A 7466-nucleotide genomic window follows, 5' to 3' on the forward strand; every position below is an offset into this window, starting at 1 on the left:
TTCCAAGTTTCCCAGGCTTAGCTGATACCATTTCCACTGACTCAAACATTTGGTAATACCATTTCAGACAAGAGTCTTATAACAAAGTTTACAGAATATTCTTGGGCCTCCACAAGAAAAAGACTGGTAACTCAATTACAAAGTGGGCAAAAGACATGGAAAGAATCTTCACAGGGAAAGATATTCAAGTGGCAAACAGACACATGAAGAAATGCTCCAAATCCTAGTAATAAGAGATATGCAAATTGAGACCACAATGAGGTACCATCTCACTCCAGTAACAGTGGCAAAGTTTAACAGGGTAGCAAGTAAGTAATAAATGTTGGAGAGGATGTGGCAAGAAAGAAACTCTTATACATTGTTGGTGGGATTGTAAAATGGTTCAAGCATTCTGGAAGTATGGCCCTTCCTCAAAAAGCTGCACATAGAAATTCCATATGACCCAGCCATTCCACTACTTGGAATAAACCCTGAGAAAATGTGAACTGAGGCACAAATGGAGACTTGTACACCAATGTTCATAGAAGCATTATTGACCATCACAAAAACATGGAAATAGCCCAAATGTCCAACCACAAACGAATGGACTGAGAAATTATGGTACACAATGGAATACTATGGAGCATGTAAAAGCAATGATTTTGTAAATTATTATCTGACTTGGGAGGGACTGGAGAGCATTATGTTGAGTGAACTAACTCAGTCCCACAAGGATAAATATCATATAAAACCATTATTGTGGAATGAGTATAAGAATCCAAGAGGGGTGGGAGGGTGGAAGCAGAAAGGTGAGGATGTTCAGGGAGAGGGAGGATTAATTACAGAGTTGTACAATTTGATGGAGGGGTGATGTATTCGAATTTTATAAATAAACTTGTTATTGTTGTTGTTATTTGCTGTCAAGTCACCTATGACACATAGCAACCCTACATACAACAGCCCTAAACCCTGCTCTAATCCTTGCCAATCTTATTGTCTTTGACACACCTATCCCTATTACCCCAGTGACTGAATCAATCCTTCTCATCAAAGGTCTTCCTCTTTTGTGCTGTCCCTCCACCCTCCCAAGCATGATGTCCCTCTCCAAGGACTGATCCCGCCTTGCAACATGTCTAAAGTATGTCAGACAAAGCTTCAGAATCCTTGCCTCCAAGAAGCAGACTGGCTTCACCCTCTCCAGGATGAACTTGTTTTCCTGGCAGTCCATGGTATATTCAATACTTTTCTCCAGCACCACAGCTCAAAGGCATCAAATCTCCTTCTATCATCCCTAGTCATTGTCCAGCTAGCTCTCTGATGCATAGCAAGTAATTGCAACGGTCATGTCATGTATCAGGTTCACCTTAGTCTCCAGACTGACATCGTTGCTCTTTAGTACTTTGAAGAGGTCTCTGACAGCGGCTTTCCCAATGCAATTTGTCTTTTAATTTCTTGGCTGCTGGAACCACAAATAAACTAGTAGAAAATTTTTTAACAAAAGAAAATATGGTAATTCTGGTAGGAGTTGCATTTTTAGCTCTAAAGTGGCACCTCACTGGTAATTCAGCTCCACCAGTGGCTCCATGAAACAAAGATGAACAATCTCTTCCCATCCTTTGGTTCAATTCAAAGCCTTGGAAACTCAGTAGAGTCAACTATGAGTTGCTTCTGACATAATAGCCATGAGACAGAGAATGTACTTAGGTAAATGCAGACCAACAAGGAAAAATGTGCCATGTGATGAAGTGACTTACAAAAAAACAATAAATATAGGAAATAATCTCAGTTTTCAGACAACGGTAATTTCAAAACTTTACAAAATTATATGGAAAAGTGCTATTGTGCTTGTACTATGTGTATACATGTGTATGTACAATTATTCAGGCAAAAATATCCATATAAGATCAAAGCCATGTGTTCCCTTCTCAGGGCTCCAAAGGACCTGTGGAGGCCAACAATCATGTAGACCCAGACTGTGTCCTTGACTTGCTGTTGTTGTTGCTACATATAGGAAGCCAAATTTCATACTAAATATTTGTAATAAACCAAATGCTACATCAGGTTATGAGGAAGGCTGATACAAGCTGGAATTCATCCCAAAGTACTAAGGAAATCCTTAAATGTTTATAGGGTTAGACACGAAGGCAATCCTTAAGGGTTTACAGGATTCTTGCATTGTAGTTGCTAACCCCTCCCTCCTGGATCAAGCAAGTTTTCAATAGAAAGAGCTTAGCTTCATTTGCATTGAATTCTCTTGGTGATTTGCTCCCTGGCAATTTTCAATAAAGACACAGGGAAGCTAGGATACTTCTGTTCACTTCAGTTGTTTGAGAACTGTTCGCCTCCTGCTTTACCTGTTTTCTCCTACATTCTTGGTGTTCTGTCTCATTATTAATATTTATTAATATACTTTACCCTCGGTCTGCAACAGTTACATATCGTCAAGTCCAAACCCATCCATAACTGACCCTCCACAGGATTTTAGGAGGCAGTAAATTGCACAGGAGTTTGTCCACCTTCCTTTTGTGGAACATCTGGTGGTAGATATGAACCACATGTCTTCAGGCTGGTAGTGCAGCTCCTCACCAAGAGGCCACTCCTCTGCACAGAAAGTCTTGTCAAAAAATAACTAGTAATATGAGGATGACGTTACACAATCCTGGGGATTACACATTGCCAGGCATGCTTTATTGCATAGAAAGACAAGAACATACACAACAGCTCATGAATTTCTTGTGCAAACATCTCCATAAATTTCTCTGGAAAGGGCTTGGGTAAATTTTCAAGAAGGGATCTTGTCACAACTCACATCAGAACAAAAGTGCAATGGCTTAGTGTCTGACATTTAAACATTCACACAAGTCTTGGTAATGCGATTCATGCTTCAGCTTTCTGCCATCTTCCCTGGTCGCCAAAGAAGACAGGGCACCAATCAGGCTAGTGAATCCCTGCTAGTCACAGTCGACTCCGGAGCACTGTGGCTCAAGGACTGCAGTGGTTTCTTCCTTCACCTCCAGGAAAGCTCCACGCTCTTTGGAAAAAGTGGTTTTACTCTCAAGGCAGGCTTCTGCCACACAGTCAGGGTCATTTCTGTGCTTGTTCTTCAGTCTTCTTTTGTATGTCTGATATGCTAGACATTAAAAAGACAAGTATTAAAAATCACTACAGCAAAGACTATCATTTTATTTTGTAGTTGTTCATATTCAGGGCTTAAGCAATGCACATATATAAAAACACACAGACAAGAAAGGGGCGGTGAATATAAAACTAAGACATAAATGAGTTGGTGTTTCAGAATGGCTTTTTCTATCTGAAATGGAGCACCCACGATTGGGACTCATTCACCAGGTTGCTGACAGCTCATTTATTTGTTCACTCAATCAGCAAATGCTTTTAGAGTGTCTGCTGCTCGAGTATCCCCAGTGCTACTGTGTAGTGTCCCTTCCTTCCCAGTTTCACCATGAGAAAAATTCAAAACTGCAATCTAAGACCATGAGTTCCCCTGAAAGAATTTCTCTTAGGTTGTAGGACAATAAGACCCTGAACTAATTATGCTGCAGCATCTCATTTATCAATTGTTCTATCAGTAGCCATCTAGCCTTTCTGAGATAACAATTTGCACTGGCTCCAGAGAAATAATTTGCCTTCATGTATTCGCATCAATATTGAACTCTAAAACACATATCCAACTTGTAATTCACATTTGAGAAAATAGTTTGGCTTTTGAAATAATTATGAAAGAATTTGGCCTTTGGACAAAATTAGTTCTTGATGAAACACTCCAAAATAGCAAGTGCTCCATTTTGCTACTTTTTTTTTTAGATCAGTGGTTATTCATGGAGACTTTGTTTTTCCAAGTTCTAGTTCTGATGATGCACTGATTTTTGTGAATTATATTTGTTTTATAAGGTCAGATGGTTTTGGGGTTCTTTTGTGGCTTGGCCTTTCTCTCTCTCTTTTTTTTTGTTGTTATTGTTGGGTGCTATCAAATCAGATCTGACTGGCACAGGAAGAGATTGCCCCTCCTTTTCCAGTGGAGCATCTGGTGGATTAGAACCACACACCTTCAGGATTGCAGCACAGTTTCTTGCCACTGGGCCACCAGAGCTCCAGTTCAGATGGTTTTTTATATTTGTCTTTCAAACTTCTACTTGTGGCAAAAGATACTGTTTATGTACTTATTTTCCCCATAAATGTCAAGCTAAAATGATTACATTGGCAGCACATACACGTTTGAATGGAAAAAGGAGCCAGTCAGTTGGGTTGACCATTTTAAGTCATGTCTTCTGAATGGGGGCTCCACCCACCTGCAATGATGAGAAATCCATAAACCAGCTGGAAGAGTCCATAAGCCAATGGAAAGTAAAACATCTGCATCAGTTGCTCATCCCTGAAAGACAACTGGAGCATGGAGACACACATCTGAATATTCTGAGCACCAGTTTCCAAAGAAATAGTCCTGCACCTACCAGGAAAAAATTCAAGAGTTACATGGTAGCAATAACAACTACTCTAAGCTTTCTATTAAACAATGTATAGCAACAATTGTAAACTTTTCAGTTTATATCATCAAAATATTGACTAACTAGAAATCTCGTATACATCTAATAGGAATGAAAAAGGGTTCAATCACTATGCAAAGCAGTTAGAAAGTTAGGAATGGAAATAGCATTTGATAAATTGTCAGCAAGCCTTCTCAAATATATCTCAAAGAAATGAGGTCTACAACACAAACAAACATACAAACAAACATCCATGTTATCCACACTATAAAAAGTCAGAAACAACAAACTGTCCATTAAGAAACAAATGGCTTCTACAACCAGGAGAAGATAAAATAGATGAATGGGATCTTCTAAGAATCAAATCCCTATGCACATCCAAAAACTTCTCCAACAGGGTAAAAAGGGAAGCCACAGACTGGGAAAAAGGGATTGGGAATGATATGTCAGATAAGAGACTTAAATCTAGAATTTATAAAATACTTGAGCACCACAACAAGATAAAGGTAAATAATCCATTTGAAAAAGGGGCACAGGATATGAACAGACACTTCACCAAAGAAGATATTCAGATGTCCAACAAGCACATGAAGAAATGTCCAAAATCCCTAGCTCTAAGAGAGATGCAAATCAAAACAACTATGAAATATCATCTCACCCCAGTCAGAATAGCAAAATTTAACAAAACAACCAGCAACATATGCTGGAGAGGTTGTGGAGAAACTGGAACTCTTATTCACTGGTGGTGGGAGTATAAAATGGTGCAACCACTATGGAAGGCAGTATAGCCCTTTCTCAAAGAGTTGTAAATAGAGATACCATTTGACCCAGCAATTCCACTACTGAAAATATATCCCAAAGAGACCGTAACATGCAAGCAGATAAATGCACACCCATGTTTATTGCGGCTTTGTTCACAATAGCAAGGAGTTGCAAACAACCTAAGTGCCCATCAACAAACGAATGGATAGAGAATCTGTGGTATATTCACACAATGGAATACTATGCTGCATTGAAAAACAAGGAACTCATCCAATATTATTCGAAATGGGTGACCCTGGAGGACATTATGCTAAGTGAAGTATCTCAGTCACAAAAGGATTAATACTGCATGGTGCCACTGCTGTAAAATGGGACTGATATCAGGGTTGGGGTAAGACTGAGAAAAACTGGATAAATTGCATATACTGCATTGAAATTGATGAGGGAAAGAATAATTTAAAAGCGATGTATGATAGGTTATTATGGTTATCACAAGAGTCCACAATTATGGTTGCATAGTGGAGTGTACTTGGGGCGGTGGGAGGGGTGCGGGGGGGGTTGTATATCAAAGAAAGATTTTTTCTTTTACTTTTCAAAGAGAGGAGCGAACTGGGGCAGAGGGGGCAGGGGGGAGGGCTGGGCAGGGAGAAAAGTGTAACAATGAATGAATGGAAATCCAAAATCTCTGTAAGTGTTCATTAAAATTATTAAAATAAAATCTAAAAAAGAAAGAAGCAAATGGCTACCTCCATTAAGAGACAAATGGCTAGAGAAATTCTGATATATACACAATAAAATATTATACACCACTAAAAACCAACAAGAATTCATGAAACACTATGCAACATGGATGAATATAGAACAAATTATACAGAGTGACATAGTCACAAAAAATATGAGTCCACTATCCTAAAAAACTAAAATGGTTTACATGCAGATAGAATGAATTTCAGAGGTTTAACAAGGATGGGAAAAGAGGGAGAAGGGGTTAAAAATAAATAGTTAAGTTGGGAGAAGGGAATATACAATAAAGGGTGAATTCACATTGAAATTAATCAATTAACTTGATCATTAGTAACTGCTGTTGTTAATTGTTGGCAAGTCAGAACCAACCCATAGCTGACCCTTAGTGTATTTTCGGAGGCACTAAATCACATGGGAGAAGATTTCCCATCTTTCTTCCATGAAGCAGATGGTGGATTTGAACCATGTGCTTTTGGGTTGGTAGTGCAACTCCTTACCCACATAATCAATGCTATAAAAAAAGTCTGTGAATGATTATATGAAAAAATCAATACAAATTGTAAACTTTCACTGAAGTAAAATAAATTAATAAGTAAAATAAGTTTTTAAAATATTGACTAATTATTTGCTATGCCTGTTCTACAGGGGTTCCCTGAGAGGCACTAAGATCAGCCCTAAGAATCCTACCCGAGCTACCCTAATAGTCTTGAAAGGGAAGCTATCACAAGCAAGAGAGGTTCAGGAATAGCACAAGTCAACCTTTGACTGGAAGGGGGGAAAGCTAAGGAAAGATTTATACACAAAAATAAACGTGGAGGCCTTCCCTCTGAATCACTTTCCAGGGAGGCAGGCAGGCCAGTCCCTTTGGGGGTGTAACTTTCTAATAAATCTATAATTATGATTTAACCATATATATAAAAACATGGAGGACTGACAAGAATGGGAGGGGAAAGAAAGGGGAGTAGAGATTAGCAGATAGATGGGTAGAGTGAAGACAAAGGCATGATACAGTGAGGACTTAATGAGATGTTATAACACAATTCATGTTATAAAATAAAATGTAAGTGAAAAATAATTTTTTTTAAAAATGAATGAAAACAAACAACCACAATAATTACAACAACGAAACAAAAGGGAACGCAAATGTTTAAATTGGTTGTTGTGCTTTAAAAGTTTGGTAATGAATTTTCTACTTTCTGTGTATTTTGTTGTTGCTATGTTCTTATGTGCCGTCGAATTGCTATGCGACTCATAACGACCCTATGTACAACAGCCCTAAACCGTGCTCTATCCTGTGCCAGTCTCACTGCCTCTGTCACACCCATCCCAATTACCCCAGTCACGGAATCAATCCACCTCATAGAGGGTCTTCCCCTCCTGCGCTGTCCCTCCACACTCCCAAGCATGATGTCCCTCTCCAAGGACCTGTCCCTCCTTACAACATGTCCAAAGTATGTCAGACAAAGCCCCAGAATCCTT

This window comes from Elephantulus edwardii, unplaced genomic scaffold (genome assembly GCF_000299155.1).
Source record: "Elephantulus edwardii isolate Elephantulus edwardi_28Jun2011 unplaced genomic scaffold, EleEdw1.0 scaffold00103, whole genome shotgun sequence".
In the NCBI taxonomy this organism is placed as follows: domain Eukaryota; kingdom Metazoa; phylum Chordata; class Mammalia; order Macroscelidea; family Macroscelididae; genus Elephantulus; species Elephantulus edwardii.